Source organism: Polyodon spathula, chromosome 17 (assembly GCF_017654505.1).
Source record: "Polyodon spathula isolate WHYD16114869_AA chromosome 17, ASM1765450v1, whole genome shotgun sequence".
Lineage (NCBI taxonomy): Eukaryota > Metazoa > Chordata > Actinopteri > Acipenseriformes > Polyodontidae > Polyodon > Polyodon spathula.
In genome coordinates, this window is record NC_054550.1 from 3,128,249 (window position 1) to 3,140,734 (window position 12,486).

Below are 12,486 nucleotides of genomic sequence, written 5' to 3' on the forward strand. Positions count from 1 at the left end.
TAACACTGACTACATGCACTTACTGAAGTTCTGTCATTGTGAGGACGACTCTCCATAGATTAACAAGAAGTCTTTTTTTCTCCATCATATCACTGCGTTGTAAGTACGTGTATTGAATAATGGACCACACAAGTGAATGATGTGAAGAATTAAAATGGACATTGTAGGATATTGGATGCTTTTCCACAGCACTGTTTGCTCATTGTTTTGATATTTCTTTTGCACCTGACTGCATTGTTGCAGGATTTGGAAAATGAAGTACAATTTTGACAGGAAAATTGTGAAGCAGTTCATTTTGAACAGCTTTTGCTTGAAGCTCGGGACATTTAACCACCAATGTAATTAATCATCTGTGGCAACACATTAGGTATGCCTCAGTCTGACAACTGATAAAAGATACCCGATCGGGATTCACAAGCTGCTGTGTAAGTTTCATTTCATTGGTGTAATCATTTGATAACATACTCATTTTTGCCTTACTGAAACCTCTGCAGTGGAGATGCCCAGAGGTTATATATGAAACTAGTGTAGAACCACATTCAAACAATGTGCTTATATAATCTGAAAAAAAAAACAGACTGCAGAACTAGCTGTACCTCATTTTGTGGAGGATTGCAGATGCTATATGCACTGAATTATTTATTATACCAATAAAAATATCGTAAAAAGGTAACTCTTTGTAGTGTGTCTGTGTTTACTGTGTATAAACATAGTACAGTAGTTACTTAGTAAATACAGGTGCACGTACACATAATTACAATGCACAGTTGCAATGTACTTAATATGTCAATATTTTTGCACAATATAACCCTCACCCTTATCCTTTTCTGATACAATTGTGTACTTACATATATCATGCAAAAATATTTACACATTAAGTAACTATGCATAATAATACTGTAATTTATAAGTTAATTCGGCATGTGTGTCTTATTATAAGATTATTTTGCACAGAGCACCTCAGCTTCGCTGATGAAATACCATATACAATAAAAGACAGCCTACATACTACTTAGTAACATATAGAGACAGACATATTTTGACATCACAATGAACAAGGACATACACTCCATGACAGAACCAGGGTATCATATGTTTTCCAGTATGCAGCTGCATCTGGACCATGTTTGTGTTTGTTATGAATCCACTGTTCTGTCATTGCTGGCATTGCTGCTCTTAGCAATGAGTATTACAGTGTAGGAATGTATTGCTAGGGGTTGCTGTTAAACCCATATCAACAAAAAAGACTTGCAGTGAAACAAACTCCAAGCAGGCCTGTTGCACGTCTGTTCTCAACATTAAAGGTTACAACAGTTTAAAAACCAAACCTTGTCAGAATGAATTAGAAAATGTCTGCTTGTGAAAAGCAAGGAAAGAAAAAACTTTCTGTTATCGACCTTTTTGTTTTTTGTTTTCATTTATTGCGATGTGCAGCCTGAAAAGGTCTAAATAAAATCCATACAGTATGAGTCACTTAGTCAATAAATGTTTCATGAGTCATTCTGGACTTGTGTTTTCACCCGGTTCACAGCCTTGCAGAGACAGAGGCAGGCGATGGAAATGAGATTCTGAACCAGCTGCTCCTGAAGTTCAGTCCACAGCTCTAGCCGTTAAGCCACACAACCTTGTAAACTATTTAAAAAACTTAAGAGATACTGCACCTTTCAGTTCTAGCCCTCCCTCATTCCAGGCCATTATCATAAAGCAGCAATGTCCTGGTATTCACAGTGCTTTAAGTCATAAGTTTAACATATTTTCTTTAAATCAGCTTAATTCACTCACCAGCATGTAGTCTCATCTCCAGAATGATGAGCTGAAAACAATTCACATTTACTCTCACATAGCGTGATTCATGCTAAAGCATCCCAAGGCACTTCACAATAAAAATGATCAAGACTGTTCATGAGTTTGTGTCCAAAATCAGTTCAAACTATGAAACAGAACATAAGACTAGACTTAAAAGATTCCATTGCACCAGAATTTCTGATATCAGTTGAAATTGAACTAAAATCAGCAAAATGAACAATAGCCAGTTTCTTATAAAAGTTTCCCATGGTATTTGTTGCATGGTATTTATACACTTTTCCCATGCTTTTCCCATGGTTATACCATGCATCTACTATAGCTTACCCTGGTTTGCATGATTTTTTGTATATGCTTTAGCATACTACTCTGGGCTTTTACTATGGGGAATTATTATAAAAGATACAGCCAATGCATCCACTGCTAAATTCCCAACCAAGGCTATCAGTATGTTCCAGGGAGGCTGTGCTTCTGTGAGGAAGAGGGAGCACTGTATCGATAGGGCTCAGCTAGGAGGCTCCTGTCCTGTCTTAGCACTCAGCCCCTGTGCCTGAAAGCCCATCCCTCAAACCCTGTCATCCTCACTGCTAGTTCAATCCACTGATGAATTTTTAATACAACTTTTGTTTCTCAATTATGTGCAAAATTGAGTACCGCAATTAAAAGCCCCGCGTGGACCAGCCTGTTACCACAGTGGGAGGTGGGCTGGATTAGTGTATTTCACACATTTTAAAAGACAAAGCTAATTTTAGTCTTGCCTGGCTGTGCTCGTGAGTAATTACTTAATTCTGATGAAATTCCTGACCTATTTTATTACAGATTAAAAAATAAATAAAAAAATAAAAGCTCTTCATTATTTCCATTAGGGATTCACAAATCAGACTTCTGATAACCTTTATGAAGAAACTCTAGCAAAACTAGTGCAAGGGGGTTGGAAGTATTAGGGCTCCAGAATACTTGCGCACACTGTGTGCTAAAAGATTCAGTCGGGACCCGAAGATTTTCTTCTCACTATAATTTTTGGGGAGCCGACAGGAATGTCCTTGGGTCAGCGTCAGCTTCTTCACTACTTTTTAGACAGCTAAGCGACTCTCTTATCAGAGTCAAAGTGAAATAGAAATATTAAGTCTAGCCTTGAACTGTCTCTTGTTAATGATAAATCATTGGTTGCAGAAGGTTTGGAATTTCCAGAGGGTTTGTATCTGTTCCCTGAAGGTTTGGGACTTTCTGCTGCCCTGGGAACAATATTGCACAGTGGTCCTGGGACTTTTACTAGTATGGTACCATGGCACTGCAATGAAGTACAGCTGCACAGGTGTTCCTGGCTGCCAGGTGTGGTGGTTTTATCACTGTGATACTGGGTCTGAACTTGTGACAATCAATGAACCATCTTAGCCAACGAAAAGATGTTTCCAGTCATCTGTCTTTCGTTGTTATCAGGAGCGGGTTCACTGTGTTTCTGCTGAAGTAACTGACAAGACCTTAATCGAACCAGCCCCCTTTGTCTATCCATTGTTTTAGTAGCGTTGCAAGATGGCTTGGTAACAGCAAGACCGGAGACCGCATGACTGAAGCAGAAGCCTGTCAAGATTCTGCTATTGCTTAGCAATTAGGAAACGCCTGTCTTTCCCTGTAAATACAGAGATGCTTTGCTATTGTTTAAACTTCAAGCATGAGACAAAAAAACCCAGCTAATATCAGTATCGTAGCTTCTCTTTATAAGGTAGATAAGCAACCATGCTTCAAACAAGCAGCACATCTGGGGTATTTGTGCAGAATGTAGCTAGCCTGCAATAACAAAATCAATGTATTAAAAATGCATACTTACCACCTCTGCTTGCAGGTGTCTTATGAGATTGTATTTACACAATGTGTGTATCTACAGTATTACATAAATCAGACAAGAAAACCTCTTTAGATCAAATGCTCCTGCACAGATAATTAGCGCACCTGCATCATAAGTGTCACAATGAAATGAAACTACTGTAGATGATAGAAACTGACAAATAACGTTTTCTTGTATTACACGCAATGACTTTCAGGACAATTTGTGTATGATATAGAGTGTGTAACAGGAAGTGTGCAATATACTGGGGTTCTAGTATTCAATGTAGTGTAAAGTGATGTTTTTCACAGGCTAGTATATTATACATGTGGTGAAACCCAAGGCAGATCCGCCATGCATGTTATACACGGGGGGCATTGTTATATATAGGATGCATGTTTTATAAGAAGAGTTACGGTTCTCGAAAATGAGCGAATAACACTGATACAACTAACAGCTGAAGATCCCATCTTCCCCAGGTATTATGGAAACTCCATAATAATAAATAATAATAATAATAATAATAATAATAATAATAATAATGTTAAATAGAGTAGTACTAACAAGTACTAATAAATGTAAGCACTCAATACTCAAAACCAGTACTTTGCTAATTCTGTTGCTGTAGCAACTGCATTTCTCATTCTCAGTATGTTAATTTTAATTATGGAACCAGGCCAGTTCCACAAAAAAAAATGTAATACTAAAATAACCATTAGGAACCTCAAGTAATGCTGCACTAGATTAATGACCTTACAGCTTACTACTGCAAGGATATTTCTGGTGGCTACTATATATATATATATCTTATATATATATATATATATATATATATATATATATATATATATATATATATATATATATTATATATACTTCATGAAAACCACCAAAGCACAGTATACATTTTGTGTGATTGAGGCGCTGGCCCAGCTGTTCTCTGACAATGTACCCCCGACTGTGTCCATGCTGCCTGCCATCCCCTCAGCAGATGTGAGGTCTGGATACACTTTATAAGTAATGAAAGCCAGCTTAATAAACGATCCTGGGGGGTCCTTGAACAGCAGGCAGCTTATCCAGCTTCATGAACACTATCCTATGATATACTGCTTCATAAACAAAAGTTACAAGCAATCTTAAAAATGTATCTGTATTAAAAAAAACAAACAAACAAACAATATTCTAACAACCTGTGTTAGCCAACACTCCTCACACACTCACATGCCTGCCCCACGTTCCATGAAAGCAGCTGTGATGCGGACTGCTTTTGATTGCTGTAGGTTCTGACAAGTATCACACAGGAGGAAATTCAGTGTGACAAATAAATCACTTTGATGCTGGACTGTGACAGATAGAATTGCTCAATCCTATTACAGTTCTCTACTTGCAGCTCTGAATCTCACACCATATGGTTCTCTTATGTCCTTCAGGGGAACACATGTGCTGTCATTGCAAACAATGCGATTATGAAGGTGACTACACCATGGGCAAGTTGCATTTTCTCAGTCCATCTGGTAGTAAAACTAGATGATTAATAATTTGTTTATTTTAATATGCGATGAACGGTTACATTAAGAGGCAAAGCATGCACATTTGTGTGTGTTTAAAAAGATTATATATATATATATATATATATATATATATATATATATATATATATATATATATATAATAAGAGCTATAAACAGGACTAACTTTTGCAATCCTGTTATGTAAACACGTTACAGTGTAAAAGGTACTGAGACTAGAAGTGTGTGGGTGTGCTTTTTAAATGTATATTCTGATGCAATTTGCACTTACTGAGAGAGGCTGACATGATGCAAATATATAGTTGTTCTTCTAGCTGATTGTACCATCTCTAGGCATGCAGGGAGGGGGGGAGATGTTACCTTAAAAGAGAGCTAGCTAAGGCTTTAAAATCAGTTTTCTGTCTCTTATTAGCTTTACTAACATTTTTTAAGTTAATTCAGGTATGTAAATATTGAAATGACATCCTGCTGTACCCAAGCACCTTTGCTGTAGTTCACTTGGTCTGATTGCAGCAAAATCACTGGAAATCAATGGATTTGAACTGTTTGGTTAGTACTCCTTTTCTCACATGTAAATCAGGTTCATGCATTTGAGTAAAAGTTGGGTTCGCATAATTTGATAACACTGAATGAAGTGTCTCTAATTACTATGTACTTACGTAGTAGTTACATAGTAAATGCATGTGTATTTATACATAAATTATGTATAGTTACAATGCACTTAATTTGTAAATCTTAATCTGGTATTTCTTTCCCTGTTAGCCATTGGCCCAAGAAGCCGGAAATGATTTTCTCACACCGATGCCAGTGCAATTATTCCTCTCTGCAGTCTCTATCGGAAAAGCCTCTTTCCTGCTGTCCTCTGCTCACCTGTCTCCATGCCGCAGAGAGAAGGGGAACCCTAATGCCTACTGAACACCTCTATCAGCTCATAGCTCCTGACAATGTGCTGCTCTTCTTATCACCATGAAACAGGACTTTTCAATAGCACTAGAGGCACCTTGCACATGCCCCTATTTTTGTTCCCAGCTTTCTGATTTACCATTTAATTATATAGAAAGTGCAGTGAAAGTGCATGTTTTTTTATTTTTTTTTGTTGACATGTGATTGCAAAGGAGTCAAGTTAGTTTTCAAGGTTCTGGTGTAAGTTTGCACAACTTTTTAAGTAAAATTAAATGCTACAAAGTATTGCTTGTGTTGGTGCAAGCTTGGTAAACGACCGACACGTTTCAACTTGAAATGCTTAAGATCACTAGAAGTACAAGATCAATTTATTCAAATTTATTCAAATGTTTCTAAGGAGCAGCACAAGCCTCTTTGCAACACACATTTGTTTGCACACGATTCTGCAAAAGTCACAAACCTCCATTAGCGCTGTGTTAATCAAATCAAAAATAATAAATCAACTCCATGCTGATTTACCTAAAATACTTCCCCAGCTAAATTGAATTGGGCCAGCAAGTGACATGGAAATTGATTAATTGTTGTCCCCTTTAAGGTGTAGTTGATTGCTTTTGATTCACATGGGATTTTAAATAAAGATGAATGGATATCATATTTGTGGCATATATTGAAACAGTGTGAACATACCTCCCTTAAAAAAAGATGAACACCCTCCCTCTAACTTATTTGTTACCTACTATGTACTTTTAAACAGAAGTCTATCTTTTTCATTACAGGAGTCAAAGTGCGATTGTAAATTCCATTGCTGTCACTTTTCGTAAACCTGGACCAGATCAGCGAATGCCCCCAAAGTAAAACAACTTGACAACAATGCATTCCTTTCCTCAGGTGGTTGATCAGGAGCTAGGCCTGCGTGTTCCGTTATCTGCCACTCAACTTTATCCCACAGGATGCACAGTGCTTGCTTTTAGCATTATGCTGCCGGGTGCATTGTCATCATGCCATGTTCTGTCACTGTTAAGAACTGGTAATGGTTTTCCTGCAGCAGCCTGTCCTGACAGTTTAGCCTGCTCTTTACTGCTATGTTCTCTGATACCAGGTAACTTGCTTCACATCTAAAAGCATGAGGGTGGGGGTGTCTGTCTTATGCAAGGTGAGGTCCAGCTCTGATCCTACAGAGCACGCAGGAGAGCTCTAAAGGGGATGAATGCAAAGCTCCCATCTGCAAGGATAATGGCCTGCCAGTGGCATCTTGCTAACTAGCGTAGCCTGTGAGCTCCAATTTAAAGCTGGTACATTGTAGCACCACAGTTGAATTAAATAATGAACGTAATTTTATATGAAAAAAACATCTGAAGTTTAAAACCATGACGAAAAATGTGGTTCGTGCAAAACGATGCTTTTTGTTTTGTAAGAGGAATAAACCTCTACCCATGCAAAATATTACAGAAGGCTTGCACACACAACAACGTATCTATTTCCAGTAGGAGTATATTTTATTAACACTACCGTAGGTTCTTTGAGACATTTTTGTGTTCTTGAAAGCTAGTGTATATCTAGATATTGGTTGTATTGAAAGGGTGTGGGAGGGTTGTGGATTACCATGTGTTGTTCAGTTTCTGGTGTAGCTGATGTCTCATTAGCTTTGGTTACTCTCCGAAGGCTTGCAGTCTTTTCCAGTGCTCTGCTGAGCAGAGCCCACAGCAACATTAAACCCACGCGAAAACAATCCTGCCTGCCAAATTATTCATCATCTTCTCACAGCCAAGGCACAAGAGATTGAGAGGAGCATGAGATGATGAGAAGCAGTTACTCAGGCTTTTTGAATCACTTCTAACCATGGTTCATTATAAAGGTTTTCCCCTGCTCCACAGTAGAGAGGTAACCAGACAGGCTGGCAGGCAGATTCTAGGTGACTAGAGGCCATCCTGGACCCACACTAGCTACAGTGACCTTGGACTAGTTGCATTTTCAGCCACTGATGTCATGCAGCCAAACTCAACAGGCAAACATGGTTTATTCCTACAATTTCATAGTCTGGGATTACTGGCCAGCTGTTTGTAGTCTCCGAAAATGCCAAGTAGTACACAAACCAGCTAAAGCAACACTCTTACTGATGAGCATAGTTCAGTATAACTGTGGCATGCATTTTAATATTATTACATAAAGCATTAAGGCTCATATAGTGAACTTTATTAAATCGTTTTTTTTCTCTTTTCCATTGAAGCTAATAGAGAATAGTGTTTCTAATCTTTTTGAGAGTCAAATGCTAGTCTCTTCTAACCTACACCACATAAAGAATGTGCAATCACCACATGTTGAAACCATGATTGTGACCATGCCAGTCATGCGGTTACAACGTGTGCTGATCACTCATTTTATAAGTAATGTGTATAGAGAATTAAACCCATTAAAATAACAACAACAACAACAAAAAAAAACACTTTTAAAAATCAGTTTTATGGGTAACAAGGTAAAACTGAAAAAGCTGCTGTTTGTTTTCAAAAACACTAATAAAACTGACCAGCTTTTGAACAGCATCAACAACAAATATCTGCAAGAATGTCCTTTTCCCTCCTCTGTGTCTATAATTCCTGCATGGCATTCTGGAGGGATCACTTATGCATAGTGTTGCTATTGATTGTGTTTTTCATTTACAAAATGCTCATCCCGGTTCTTGAGTTGGAAATACAATCTTTGTTAAGAGACAGAGCTGAATGAAATGCTGATGGCGTCGAGGGATCTGGATGTTTACAGGAATCTCCTGCTGCTTTGCTTTTTATATTCGAAGCTCATGAGTCAGGCATGCTGGAGTGATTCTGTCCCTGAAATCAAAAGGCTGTGTAAGTGCACATGATCCCAGTGCCTGCTGTGCATTGTGATACAGCTGCACGCCTTGACAGCCATGCCTTCACCACTGTCAATCAAATAGAAGCCTAGTTGTCTCTAATGTGTCTTTGAAGACTGAACTATCAAAGTTTAAATGACTTGTCCTGGGCACTACCCAGCACAATGTAATTATACACATTGAGAATCATATGAGCCACACCAGACTATAGTGCTTCACCTGTAATTAAAAATGAACATGCATCTGTCTCCAACACATCAGCAAAATATATAATTACTGCAGTTTGTCTGTTGAAATAATGAACTGTATTTCAGAGTTGACAGGAATGCACTCATATTACAGTGCCAGTGGTACCTATACTGTAAAGTAGATACAATCTCAGCAGCATGACTCCCTCTTAGAGGGGCATTTGATTTAGTCTTTAAAGCATTGATCCCATGGAAAAGTGAAAGGGGAAGTGACCTACAATTATGTTACGTTAGACTAAAGTACGGAACGATTCCTCTGCGACTGTTGAACTGATTCTGGAAGCCTTGTTGGCTGTTCAGTTGGTTTACAGCCTCTAAAGCTCTAAAGCTAGTGTCCACTGCAGGAAGTGTCCTCCCTCAATGAAGCAATCGTGTGAGATAAGCCACTCTGTGAGATAAGCAGGCTTGCTCCTGCAGAATAAAATCTCTGTGACACTGCATATTGACCCTGGAGCCCAGCAGCAATTATGAGAGTGGTAAGGTGGTGGAATGCAAAACAACCAGTGCGTCTCAGGAAGTAAATGGAAGTCAATGATAGGGCTTTATATTTACAAGCGTCAAACCGGGACAACATGCTACAATAAGAGTAATGCAGTCACTGCTGGCAGCTAACTAAGCCTGTCCCAGATACAAGTGGCACTGGTCCATTACTATCCATCTGTAAAATCAGGCAAAGGGTATCTCCTGGGCCTTGCATGTTTAATGCTAATTTCCCATTAAAGCATGCACTGTATTAGGCAATATCCCCTGTGATGCATTTGCAATTTACAGAGCTTGAGTATGTGGATAAAATGGAATTTGCATATACAATCTTTCCAGATTCTCAAAGTCATTAATGTATCCTGGAATAACAGAACTAACAGACGTGGCTGACATTTTAATTAAATGTAAAAATAAATAAATAAATAAATACTGTTATTTTGAAACAAACTGGTTATGTCAATACATAAAATAAATAAATAAATAAATAATAAATAAATAAATAATAATAATAATAATAATAATAATAATAATAATAATAATAATAATAATACATTCAAACATTTTGCATCTATTTCTGAGGCTTCTTTTTCACACATTTCAGAGTGGGTAGTTGCTAGGATACTGGCAGAGAGGAAGAGATCAGTCCTTTGATTCAATCTTCTCTGCCACATCTCCACTGACACCTTCTTCAAGCACACATTTCTGTTTTTTTACATAGACTGTCAGAGTTCACATGAATCATGGCTAGTCTGAGCCAATTGTACAGCGGTCATGATCCCACTGCTAGTTGGAAGCTTTCGAATCGTGAAGCTCTGCTGAAAATGTCAGTGATCACATTATGACTCATCCATACAAGTCTAAGGAATAAAAGCCCTACCCAGGTGTAGGTATCTGAAAATGGGATTACCTATTCCTGGATACCAACCTATTTAAGAAGCAGGGTTATACTGACCACGCCCAGGGGCTCTGCATTCCTTTGCTTGTTCCAGTCCAGTACTAGCTGTGCATGGAGACTGTTATGTGTGGAACAGCTGCAGTAGACAATGGATTAATTCAGTGATAACTGGCTTGCCTAGAAATGAATAAATTGAGATTAGTGTATAGGACATTTGAAAAGCAGTTCAGAAGAGGCTGGAAGTGGCAGACTCCTTCTAATAATATGTTATAGCTATAATCCCCCTCACATGTAATGTGCCTGGGAAAATATATTGGACATCTAAGTTCCAGCATCCAGTGAAAGTTGTTATTTGAACAACCACTAAATCTAAAACATTCCCTTATATAAATGTGCCACAGCAATTTTAGCCTTTTATCTATCTTTAACATGTTTACCCATGGGGTTTACAATGTGTTACCAAATGTTTCTGGCAATTACCATGCTTTTGTGAAGACAACATGCTTTCTCTATATTAATGAAGTCAAATGAAGCCTGCATTATTTGAGGATACATTAAAACTGCCTATTTCTAAATGTCAAAGTAAACTATACTCTTATTCATATTGTGAGCTGCTTTGAAAGTCATAGAATAAAGCCATAAGGAATATGGGTTAATACGTTAATGCATATATATATATATATATATATATATATATATATATATATACACACACACACACACACACACACACACACACACACACACACACATATATATATATATATACATATATATATATACGTTTGTCTTTTTTTTCCCCTTCAATTTCAAAGCAGTTTAATAAGCGAGCTGGCCCACAGGAATGAGCGTGACATTTTCAATTCCATGCCTGAAAGGTATCATGTCACCTAGCTTTTTTAATTAGCACAGAAGAGCTTAGAATAACTCCAACTCACAGTTGTTCTCCCTCCAGCTATAACACGCTAATAATAATATCAATCTGAAATGTTGCCACTGTATCAATACCATTGATGATGTGACATTTCTCTTGTTTACCTTGGTGCATAGGCACGTTAATTCTGTAGTTTTCCCCATGCATTTCTCACGGTTTATACTATGCATTTCCCTCACCATGCTTATTACCTTTCTGTGTTTTACAATGCTCACCTACTCAGTTGTTTTTTTCTCTGTGCTTTATTACACTTTACTATGCTTTTGCTATGGGAAGATTTTATAAGGCAGCACTGGTATATAAAAAGCTTTAGTGCAGGGGATCAAACTCCTATCGTTAAGGGCCATAAAACATTTTGAGACCTGGAGAGAAGTGTTAGGTTTGTCCAATTAATCAAATAGTTAGACCAATTAAGTAATTGAGAGCTCAAAGACACTGCAGCCCTCCAGGAAGTTTGACAGCCTTGCTCTACTGCATTAAGAGCAGATTTTAATAATAGCTGATTTAATCCAGGCTGCAGATCTGTGCCGGGGGAGGTGTGTGGACCGGTAATGAGTGAGACATCAGCACCTTTATTCTTTTCCTTTTTCATCTCACACTCGATGAGGTGTGGGCATCAACAAAACCCTGCTGATGAAGAAATGAAAACTTCCAGAACCATCTATCTCCACCCCCCCCCCCCCCCCCCCCCCCCCCCCTTCAATACAACACACTTCGCTGTGCAAATTTAACAGACTTAGATCAAAAAGAGTCTGTGATGCATCTCTATGAATGCTGTTTTGGCTTATGCTCTGATTATGTTAATCTGTCTGACTGTCTGTCTGTGCATATGTTTATCACACTCTTCATGGTGAATATGGTACCAGCCATGACTTTTTTATGAATCTGCTCCATGCGTTTATCAGACCTCTGCCCCCTTATAGATCTGCTGGCAGCAGATGTATTGATTTCTACACATTTAAGTTTTTATTGCAAACAAAGAACTCTATATACATAACATGTTCAATAAAAATATTTT